At 36.5% G+C, this 12,688-nt stretch overlaps 1 pseudogene; it reads left to right on the top strand.

Moving 5' to 3' along the window:
* The first annotated feature begins 3,033 nt into the window (after nt 1-3,033).
* Nucleotides 3,034-12,319, top strand: LOC129490780 (JNK1/MAPK8-associated membrane protein-like; annotated as a pseudogene).
* The last annotated feature ends 369 nt before the right edge of the window (nt 12,320-12,688 follow it).

The following is a 12,688-nucleotide window of genomic DNA, read 5'->3' as shown; positions in this document are numbered from 1 at the left end:
AGTACATTATTTTGAAAAGAATAACTTTACATTGTCTTTAATCATTAGTGATACATAGATATAAGTTTGTATTTCATATACTGAAAGACAGCTATGGCTAGGTTACACAACATTTATAACTTCCACATAACCTACATGAAACACCAGAAAACAAAACATAGTTTCTCTGAAGAAAGTCAAAAGAGAAGAAAGTGGGAAAAATAGTGTAAGATGAGAAAAATGATTGACAAACCACTTGTGAATATTAAACAATAAATATAAAAGGATTGACAATGTTGGAAGTTTCCCCAGTCTTGTGCTCCTGGAAAATAGCACCAGTTAAGTAATCCCTGATCATTTTATGAAAATGATTTATAGCAAAGAACCGCCTTTCTCCACATAACTTAGATAACAGTCTAAGGTATCTTTCCCCCATACAATTTAGATAACAGTATGACCCCCTTGTAGTCCATGACAAGGCCAGATATAGACCCTTTAAATTCCCAGTGTTTATCTCATAAATGATTAGCTGAACTATTTATCCTCAAAACTATCTAGACATAGATATAAACATGTACTGGTTGGTTAAAAACCACCTGTCACCTGTAAAAGCACACCACCTATAACTTCTCTGTTCCTCTCTATAAAGTCTAAGGCAAAACCAACCTGTGAGACACTCTGATCTTTGGATCTGGGGTTCTATTCCTGTTGCAGCAGCCTGAATAAGATCAAGTCCCCTTAGTTGTTTGTTTTTTGTCTTTGTGTTGTGCCGTAACCCAGATGGGACTGGAAGCCCACCTCTGGACCCCCATATTCTCCCCTCAGTCACTGAGGCCTCTCCAGCCAGTTGTGCCCTACAATTTGGGCATCCCACAATGAAACCAGTGCCTGAGTCCTGTGCTCCGGACATTGTTCATGACAACATGGTAAAGATTAGATGGTAATTCTTTGTTTTACTGCTCTTTTGGTTTGGTTGCCAGCTTTTGTTTAACCTTGTTACTAGAGGAAACTCCAGTGCACACCTTGACCCCCTTCAAAATCCCTGTGAATTATGTGTTTTGCCATTATAGCAACAGTTCAGTTCATTATCTCCATTTGGCATAGTTTTACTAAGGATTGTGTCTCTCGCCATCAGTTAACTCTTCCTGCTCTTTCTTTATCTTCAGCAAACTCACACAATTTCCTCACTCGAAACCATCCTTGAATACCATCACTGCCATTTTTCTTACCAACTATTCCTCCTTATTCTGTGTCTTTCTTTGTTCACTTTTGGACCTTACTCCTCCTCTTTACCCTGCGCTGGTTCCATTAAATTCCCCTGCTTCCCAGTTTTCCATTCCAACCCATATTACTGGCTTTTCCCTACCTGTAATGAAAGATCAATGACCTGAATACCCATATGAACAAGTACACTTTAAGCCTTTGTCTTGCTTACATTTACATAGTACCGTCAAAGACTTTAAAGACACCTGTAACAACAGGGAATAATTTAGTAACAATTCAGTCTGGTCATCAGCACATGTTCTCCCAGGCTCCACTGATTTCTATCCACTTGTGCAGCTGCTTGGGGGCCTGGGAAATGGACTATCAAAAAAGTCAGAACAGTCCTGAGGCTTACATGCAGGCTAAAGCCAAAGGAGGAACAACTTACTAGACAAAGATGCAAAATATCATAAGATGGAGAGATGAATCCAGCGTTAATTACATATATAGATTAGAATATGTTTCAAAGGGCCGGGCACGGTGGCTCACGCCTGTAATCCCAGCACTTTGGGAGGCCTAGGAGGGTGGATCACGAGGTCAGGAGATCAAGACCATCTTGGCTAACACGGTGAAGCCCCATTTCTACTAAAAATACAAAAAATTGACTGGGTGTGGTGGTGGGCGCCTGCAGTCCCAGCTACTCGGGAGGCTGAGGCAGGAGAATGGCACAAACCTGGGAGGTGGAGCTTGCAGTGAGCCGAGATCGCACCACTGCACTCCAGCCTGGGAGACAGAATAAGAGTCTGTCTCAGAAAGAAAAAAAAAAAAAAAATGTTTGAAATAACTACTCAGTTGTTCTTGAGGGCTGAATCACCTCTGCCATTGGTGTTAGGTTTCTTAAGATCTTACAACAAAAATTACAGATATTATTTAAAAACGTAATGTAAAGTAGTGGAAGACTACTATCTCTGAAATACACAGTAGCTCAAAACCCTAAGGGCTCCATTGCAGAAAAAGCCAAATCAACACATTGCAAACTCATGGCTTTATAATTCAAACAATTAGAAGAAAAGGTGCTAGAATAATCTGCTCCCTAAAAAAATAATTTTATGTAGGGACACTCTCAGATAGTATAAAGAAACATAGAACCTGGCCTTAAGATGCCAAAGGGAGCAAGGGTCAAAAATTCATCTTTCCAGTGATATTCCTTCTCACAACCATTAGCCTTGTGCAAAAGGAGATGCAAAAATCATCCCATGAATAGATTCCCATTCATCTTCCCACTGAACACAAAAGCAAACTTTCCTCCTATTCTCCACCCACCCTTACTTGGAGCAGGCAAACCATACCTGTGGTGGGACTCCATCTACCTAATTACTTGAGTTTATCTAAACAATCTTTTGTCTCAGTAGGACTTCTCATTAACCTGTATAGCTTTATGCTTAATTTCACTAATCCAGTAAACCTAGGAAAATATATTATTTCCAATTGGAATATCAGTATTCTTTGTTTTCTTCAACTTCCCTGACTCTATACCTATGCTCCTTTGCACTTGAATGATTCTTATTAGCCATGAGGCAATGCTTGCTCTTGTCAACACATTCTACCCATCCCTTTAGTGAAGCAGTCCTCAACGTTTTTGACACCAGGGACAGGTTTCATCGAAGACAATTTTTCCATAGGGGACATGATTTCAGGATGAAACTATTACACCTTAAATCATTAGGCATTAGTTTCTCAAAAGGAGTGCACAACCTAGACCCCTCACATGCACAGTTCACAATAGGGTTCGTGCTCCTGTGGGAATCTAATGCCAATGCTGATCTGGCAGGAGGTGGAGCTCAGGCGGTAATGCTCACTAGCCTGCTGTTCACCTCCTGCTGTGTGGCCTGGTTCCTAACAGCCCACGGACTGGTACCAGACCACAGCCTGGGATTTGGGGACCCCTACTTTAGTGGAAACAAAGGGGGTTCAGGACAACCGCAGGAATATCCATAAAAAAGAAACCCAAAGTCCTACTCCATTAGGGTCTTTACTCCGGGAATTAGTAATTATCCCTCAAAGCTAATGAAACTCCTTGGCTGACAGATGTGTTAACATAGCTGCTTTCCAAGTATTCTTCCCCTTTTCAATCTCCTTTAGAGTCAGAAACTCACTTAAATTTAAGAAATAACAATTGCTAGCACCTGAGGCTGAAAAAACTAATTGGAAACAGGCTGAATTTTTTTTTTTTTTAATTCAGATAGTCTTTGGAGACACCTAGACAGCTGCCTGATTCCTCCCCTGTCTTTCGTCTTCAATGCAGTTCAGTCTCCATAGTAATATACTATGGCACAGAAAAAAAGTCTCCTTCACACATATTGGTGTAGATGGTTCAGCAGTCATTCTAAGCAGGTAATCTCAACTTACCCCATTTAACAGAAGCATAATCCTGCCAAAAATATAAAGGTGGGGCAAGAACAAGAGCTCTTTTTTATGAATGAGTGAACCAAAATTTTAGAATGCTATAAGTTCTCTATTTCTATCTCTGTATGTTCACATGTGAGTGTATGTGTTCTGTGAAAGGGACATATATGCAAGTCAGCCCCCAAATGCAGAAGAAACCAAGACATCAAAGAACAAGGCAGACAAATCCAGTTTATCAGTAAAGCATGAGTTATTTAGGAACTAACAAAGGGAAGCATGGTCTTGGGTGGCAAGACAGGTAGATCTCCACAGCATTACTTTCCAAACTCAGGGCTTATATACCATGTGGAAAAGGGAAACAGGCTCTATAGAGTCTACTAAAGGTAACTCCAGAACAGGCAAGAATGCTATGTGCATCATATGCTATAATTTGTGCAATAACAGCAAGGTTTTATTGATTTAAAGGCAAGATTTATAGTGAGTACAATTCTTATACTAAGGACAGTAAATAAAGTAGGAATAAGGAGGCGCTCATGGAACTGGGGTTACTCAGAAGTCTACATGGTGAATTAGCATCCAGAATGGAGTAACTTTTATCTCTATAGTATGCATGAATGTATGTAGATTATATATGTGTAATATTATCCTACCTTCAAATGGTATTACCAAATTATATTATAAATCCCTAAAAGGAGATCTATTATCTATAAGGAGTACTTACAGATAAATAAGTACTTATATAAACTGAATATTCTTAAGATTCTCAGAAATTAACGAAATTGAATTTCTAATACTTTCAGTGTGGAAAAAAGTATTCTTATAGAAACTACTAAACTCTATGTTTAGTCGTTACTATAAACTCAAATGTTTCTAACTCAAATGTTTCAAGAATTCAAGTTCACATAATTTAGCTAAGTCTTTGGCAGCAAGACTCATTTAATATTGCTCTTTTATCAAAAACAGTGGATGTCTTCTGAGTTATTTGGGTTAACATGTTTTTATTCTACTTGGGTATGTTCACCCTAAACTTGTACAGGTTTACTCATCAAATAAGCTTACATTACATATAATAGATGTCCAAGATGATTACGAACTGTTTAATCAAATTGAGTCATTATTCTGACAAACTTAAATTCAACAGTTATTCTGTTTTGTAGCACGACAATTGGTTTGAAGATATTTTCCAAGACAGTTAGTAACTTAAAACCTTAGACTTATGTTAAATTAAGTTACACAATGGGAAGTCATTAAATATCTAGATTATTTCTAATAAAAAAGATACTGAAGCATAATTATGAGCTTATATACTTTTTTCTCTTATTTTTATGGTACAGAGAGACTGTATACATATCTGAAGGAAGTGTATGGCTATAAAAAGTTGTAATATGTAAGTTGTAAGAGTAGCTCTGCTAGTCTGTTACAAAATGCTGGTATATAAAAGATAGTTCATAACTTATCCACCTCATAGATTTTCTGGGAAGTAGAAGCTACTGTGGTAAAAAATTATAAACAATGTAGGTAAGAGAGACTTCATTAGGAGAAATTGTGGCCAAGAGGAACAATTTTATATGCAATGTATGGAAAAATAAGACAACTTTGTTCTCATGTAAAATGACTGGTTTGTCCAGAATAAGAGAGAGGAGAGTGTGTGAAAAAACCTAAATGGATATAGAAAGTTGTAGAAGGTTCATGGAAAAAGAATTTCATATGTCAGGCTTGATGGATTTATTTAAGGTTGTTTAAGAAGAGCTTTTCTATTAAAATAATACTTACACAAAATTAGATTTGATTTTCTTTCTGTAAAACTGACAAAATTTACATGTATTATTGGTCTTAAGAGTTTAGAAAAGGTTTTTCTTTACCTTCTGAGTAATCTGACGAAAATACAAAGATACTGTGTCTTATCAGAATAGTTAACTGTGTTATGTGTTGACTTTACCATGTCCTTCATTAGTTAAAAGAACAAAGTCTTTCTACTTTTGATCAAATTTGATGATAATTTCTAACATTTTGCTGTCCCCAAATCAAATTCTAAATGATATGTTTTGCATCTAAAACTGTCTTTAGGATTTCACGGTGTGCATGGAAAATCACAAAAAATTTACTTTATCACTTTATAAAAGGAGAAATGCTAAAAATAGTTATGTTTATTTCACGTTTTGAATTACATAGGAAGCTTTGTAGAATCAGAAGAGATGCTTAGCCTTCCCCAGGTTAAATCAATATGGGTAAAATATTATTGTTATAAAAATTCCAGAAACTACAGGCTGTGTGGTAAATTCCCAGGGAATCATCAATATCCTTACTGTCCATATATTTTTTTCTATTTATGAGAGTCCCAGTACTGCTTTGCCTGATTTTAGACAAAAACAATATGGTATTTTTCAGTCATAATTTCAGTCAATTTTAGAAAAAATATTAACCTGATTGTAATTTTATTTCTTTAACAAATTAAAGAATTCAAAATCCAATAAGTTCTAGGGCAGTGGTTCAGTTGAGGACTCATATCATTTAACCTATGAAGTTTAATTCATATGTTTAGGACTTACTCCAGGCTTACAGAATCTGTTTTACTTTATAATCTTGATATATTCTAACTTGATATATTCTAAACTGGATATAATCTTGATATATTCTAATTTATAATCTTGATGTAATCTTTATAATCTTGATATACCACGTTTGGTATATTCATGGTACATTAAATTTAGGGAAATTTGATGTTATATCTGAGTATTGTTTTCTCTATAAAGATACGGCCATCCATTTTCATATATTAGATTTGTATTCCTTCTTTGAAAATAGGCTTTTTCAATATGTTTGCAGATGTTTTGTCTAAAATTTTTTTGCATTGACTATTTTGTTTTCCATGCCCTAGAAACAACCATATATCCTTATTAGTGGAATTTTTTGTGTAATTAACTCACATCAGATCTTGCACTTCTAAAAATTATTAGTAATAACTTGACCACAGATGCTTTCATCTACAAGTTGTTTTATTTTACTCTGATCCCTCCTTGGAAGTCCTTGCAAATCTGTCTTAGAGATCCAGGACTCCATGTCAGGTATATGCTTCTTATGGCATTGCTTAAAATACCATTGAAATCATACCAATGAATTGAATCAGGATTTCAGCTCCAGTGAAGAAACAGATGTGTTCAGAAAACTGCTAATCTAAGATCAAGCAAATTAAAAATTAATTACATATGAATGAATGAATGAATGAATGAAGAATAATTATGGGCTCTGCATGGGATATTGCTAATATGTTAATATTCTATTTTCTGGATATTAATAATCCCTTTGTATTTTCTCTTAATTGACCTATAATTCATACCAAGTTATTAAACTGTGCTTTTATAGAGAAATGAAACATTCATTTTTTCCTTCCTTCCTGACCCCTCTGGAATTCAGAAACTTATCAGGTATTCTCATTTTCATGGCAATATAATTATTTTCATAGGATCAATAAGCATCTACTCTTCTTATTAACAATATATAATTAGAAAAATTGATTATGCAACCCAGGTATTTACTGGAATATTTTATTTGAGAATGATACTCATTTTATCACACTGCCCAGACACTTGTATGGAATGACCAATTTGGCCTTAACATTTCTTTCCGCTTGACTCAACTGTAGACTGATGTTTTCCTGACTCTAGGCTCCTGGTTTCTATATTCTTAGAGCATTGTCTTTATAAAAACTTACGTTGAGATTCAAAAGATGATATCCAAAAGACTGGCACTTTGACATGCTGAGAAGCCTTAGAAGCTGCCTCAGCATCAAGGTCCCTCTAATCTACTCTTATTCTCCCACTCCAAGAGCAGGAAGGGACTCTAAAATGTTCTTATCTCCATCCACTGAGGAATGCGAACACACCTGGATGGATGTTTACACAAGATAATGCCTGCCTCTTGGGGCTCATTCAAGTTCCAAAGACAATCCTTTGCACGTACACTTCTGTCTCCTGAGTCCATGTATTCTCCCTAGTAATTATTTACTAGGTGGTCAGTCTGAAAGGGCTAAGAACACTGGGTATTCTTAAGATATTAAGATATTAAGCAGCCCACTCTCACTTTGAATCAATCAAACTCTCAGGGGAGTTTCTCTTAATAACTCCCGGGCATAAGGGGCTTTACTTGTCTCAAACCTTGTTGCCTGGTTAGTTCTTGGAAAGTTTAATTCCAGGAGGGACTACCTGCTGTCACAGATTAACAGGGCTGACTAGTGGTCCCTCACAAACTTGTGGGATACTGGAGGCACTGTACATGCAAACACCATCCTTAACTATCTGTGGCAACAAGAGTCTTTTGCTATCTCAACCTATTTCTCGGAGTAAATTTTTGGGGGGATCAGAAGGGACTGCATATTCTGTACCCACTTTATAAATGACACTTAAATCCATGGTATTCTAAGCCTGGAATGAATACCACCTCTGTGGCTTTCTATGAAAAAAGAAAAAAAAAACACTTATTTTTGAGTTTCCTGTGGAATAAACAAATTGGCTGTATTTAAAAGAAAAAAAAATACTTGGAGCACTCTCAGCTTAAACAACTATCTTATTGGACCTATGAAAAGAGACAAAAGAGATATAGCCTTAGAAATTCCCTTGGCAAACCAAAACCAAAACTAAAACTAAATGAAGAAAAATACCCAGAACTCAGATTTAAAACAGAATTAATTAAAATCCTGCCTGCTTTGGATCCTCTTTGGTATTTACAAAGAAGACACTCCAGCCTGTAGTCTAGTGGCTAAGATGGCCAAGATTCCACACTTTCACTGATGTGGCCAGGGTTTGATTTCCAGTCTGAGAACTAGTCCCTTGAAAATGTAAATCTTCTCACTCAAAATGTTTTTAAGAAAATAAATATTCATTAAAAAATCGTGGTACCCATTTGTTTTGTAATCCTTTCTATCCTTGTAGATTTTATTTTGTGTTTTACTAACTATTGTTTAAATCTTCCACTGTGGGGCACTCAAGTTGTAGTAGGCCTTTGTGCGCAGGTGGTCAGCTGAGAAGCTGACACCTTAGGAAACAATGGCAGATGCGAACACGTGAACACTGTGGGGAACAACACACACTGGGGCCTTTTGGAGGGTGGAGGGTGGGAAAAGGAAGAGTATCAGTAAAAATAAGTAATAGGTACTAGGCTTAACACCTGGGTGATGAAATAATCTGTACAACAAATCTCCATGACACAGTTAACCTATGTAACAAACGTGCACTTGTACCCCTGAACTTAAAAATATAAAAAGGAAAGAAAGAAATATGGGTTGTATTTCGTTTGCAACCAGTGAAACTTCCTAATTTATGAGCTGTCTTTGGGAGTGGTCTGGATCTTTAGAGTTTTGCAGCTTTTGCTCCCTCTTTGGAGGCATTGTTTAAATCCATAAAGGGCTTCTTGGTTTTAGTTTCATGTGTGATTGTTTTTGTTTTCCGTCATCTGTTTAAGCATACCTTTGATTTAAAACTTTGGTATATATCTACAGTGTGATAGTTTTCAGTTTGTCTTGTTTCTTCCACTGGGCCAGAGAAACAGCCTCGCTCCATCACTGGAAATTGACCCTGTGAGAGGAGGAGGAGGGCCCCTCACAGGTGACAAGGGGAGGCACAGTTCTGCAGCAGCCATTCTCTGGGCTTCAGTGAAAGGCCGACTGCTCCCAAGATGGAAAGCTTGCTACTTGTATATTTAAAAGGATTTTTTAAAAGCAGTTCTTTGATCTGCTTAATTAGAAGTAGATCTAATTAAGATCTAATCTAAAAAGTAGGCTTAATTAGAAGCTGATATTCAGATAGCCTGGATGTCCGGGTGCTGTGGCCAGTTGTGCTGATCCCAGAGCTTCTTGGGGGAAACCTACAGGTGGCCAATAGCATGTCTTGGACTTTTTCATGGGAAGATCTTATTTAAAAATGGATCAACTGAAATATCTAGAGAATGTGACTTGTGCCAAAGGGGGACAGAGAACAAATGCGCAGAAATATTGTCAGCTTTGCGTGGTGTCTCCAGAACTTCACAATTATCTCTACGTTGAATTTATTGCTACTCTTCCTCTTGTTTTACGTTGGTTCTTTATTGAGTGGTAAATGGGGAAAAAAAGTTCTAGTGCAGTTTTTCAACACGTCATTAGATTATCTGAATCCAGTATAGCAGCTGTTGTCACCTTACTTGTGAGTGATGCAGTTGGTGTTCTTTATATCTGTTCGTTCATGTCGAGTATTGACACTTTCAGATTGGTACACGATGCTTTGCAACCCAAGTCCAGATTGTGTTACCATAGTGGCAGTACTCAGGAAGCTGTCTACCCACTACATATCATTGTATTTATCTATTATGCATTCTGCTTGGTATTAATGATGCTGCTCCCAACTTTCTGTTGAAGAAGATTGCATGTTGAGTTAGGGAAGTCTGATTTAAAAGTATTTATGCTGCACTTTACTTTTTCCTAATATTAACCATGCTTCAGATGGTTGGTGGAGGCCTTTTATATTATGCCTTCCCATACATTATATTAGTGTCATCTTTGATTACTCTAGATGTGTATGTATCGGCTTCTGAAATAGAGAACTACTATGATCTTCCAGTCAGAAAGAAAAGACTTATTCTCTTCAGCCACTGGTTACTTCATGTCCATAGAAAAAGAAAAATCTTCATTTCCAGAATGAATAAACTTGAGCAATGTTTGCCCTTTTGGACTTTGGCACCTACACTATCCATTTATTCCTTGTTCACTGCAAAATGTACTGAACTTTCACAGATACTCTCAGAAGGAGCCAGTAGACACCGATATGGTTTGGCTCTGTGTCCCCACCCAAATCTCATGTTGAATTGTAATCCTCAACATTTGGGGAGGGACTTGGTAGGAGGTGATTAGATCATAGTGGCAGTTTTGCCCTTGCTATTCTCATGATAGTGAGTTCTCTTGAGATCTGGTTGTTTAAAAGTGTGTAGCACTTCCCCCTTCACTCTTTCTCTCCTGCCACCATGAGAAGATGTGCTTACTTCCCTTTCACACTTCCACCATGATTATAGGTTTCCCGAGGCCTCCCCAGCCATACCTCCTGTACAGCCTGTGGAATTGTGAGTTAATTAAACCTTTTTTCTTTATAAATTTCCCAGTCTCAGGCAGTTCTTTATAGAAGTGTGAGAATGGGCTAATACAGACACTGCATGTAAAAATGCAAAATGCCAAAAAAAACCTAAGAAGTGTTCCTAATTTAAAAAGTAAATAAACGTAAAAAAAAAAGAATTAATGATATTCTGCCATAGATAGGAACAAGATTGTCAATACATCTTAATGTTTGGAGTTTTTCTGTTTGTTTGTTTGTTTGTTTTGTTTTTGTTGTACTTAACAGACTTTATGGATAGACTTACAGACTTGAAAAATACAAAATACCATAATATTCTGTTACACAGCATAATATTATCTATTACATTAGTAGCCCATTAGGAATTACTTGCTTCTCTTAACTGTTCAGTTATTCTTTAGAGAAAAATTGTTTCTACGTACCTAGCAATGTGTTGTTCCCATTTTATTAAGAAAAACTTTAGCAAATATAATCTGGTATCATTAGCAGTGGCATAATTGTGCATATCTTTTCTGTTTCTATTTGTTTTTCACCAATAATAAATTATAAAGACAGATATACTGTGGGGTTTGATTGCAAACATATACATAAAGTGTATTTTTTGTTATCTGTTTATTTTCACCAATCCAGTATTTTAATATATTATAAAAATTAAGCATATTTTACATATAGGTTTTCTGTTTATAGTTTAATTTCATTGTTCCTACAAAGAAAATAAATAATAAAAAGCTTAACTACAAAGAAAGCTTGTTTCCCTTTAATTAAAAAAAAAGCTACATTACAGATTTAATCTTATTACTCATAATTTGTCTGCTTTCTGTTTCTTCTTAATTCAATTTCAGTAGGTTGTATATGTCCAGGAATTTATTTAATTTCACAAGGTTTATAATTTGTTGACACATAGTTGTTCATAGTAGTCTCTAATGATCTTTTGTATTACTGTAATATCAGTTGTAATGTCTCCTATTTTATTTTTGGTTTTATTTACTTGAGTTTTTTTTTCTTAGTTAATCTAGCTAAAGGATTGTCAATTTTGTTTATGTTTTCAAAAAAACAAACTTTGTTGATGTTTGCATTGATTTCTTAGTCTCAATTTTGTTTATTTCTGGTCTAATTTTTATTGTTTCTTTTCTTCCACTAATTTTGGTAGATTTAATTAACTTCCTCTCCCACTCTGAAGGTCAAGTTTTGTTACCTACCTACAAATTGAACTAGATCCTGTCATATTGCAAAAAATGTAAACATTGTGGAAATAAAGATCACCACAATGAGAACAAAGGCTATTTATTTAGAACTTGTTATATCAGAGTTTACTATAATAAAGGATAAAGACTGTTATTTGCATTTGCCAGAGACTCAAAGGCAGGCAAATGAATAGGGAAGCTTTATAATGAAAGAAAGAAAAGCTTATGGTATATCCTGATCGTAGGCTGATAACATAGGGAAAATGTAGTGGGGGCTAACTAGAGGGACATCGTATATCATTCATGAGGAGTGCACATTTGCTTTCTCTGGTTGGTCTTAAATTAAAAGCAAGAACAGAAAATTGGGGAAACTTAAAATTATTAATCAAGTCCTTCTCTTTCTTTGGACCAGGTTTTAAGAAAGTTATTGGTTTGGATTTCTGGAATGATTGTTAGAGATACTAGTCTGATTTCCATAAGTCTGATTTATCGATAGTAGGCTGGTTTTCTGGGCTGGTTACTGCAGAGATTCTGTTTGCCACAGATTGTGGGTCATATCGATGGCAGCAGCTGCTCCAGACAGCCTGCCACTGCCATTAAACCAGTTGCAGCAGTGATGAGCAGCTGGGGATGCATGCTCTATGTAGCCTGTGGGAGCTGGGGACAAGTGGGAGCCGCACTCCTTCTGAATTGGGGTGGGAGCTCCCCAGATGCACTGCAGCTGCCCAAACCATGGCTGCAGACCTGGTCCTCCCAATCCACAGATCATACAGGAGCCCTGCCCCACTGGACACAGCTGCAGCTGTCCAAACCATGGCTGTGGGC

This window comes from Symphalangus syndactylus, chromosome 9 (genome assembly GCF_028878055.3).
Source record: "Symphalangus syndactylus isolate Jambi chromosome 9, NHGRI_mSymSyn1-v2.1_pri, whole genome shotgun sequence".
Classification (NCBI taxonomy): domain Eukaryota; kingdom Metazoa; phylum Chordata; class Mammalia; order Primates; family Hylobatidae; genus Symphalangus; species Symphalangus syndactylus.
Note: the sequence above shows the minus strand (reverse complement) of the source record. Positions and strands in the feature narration are given on the sequence as shown.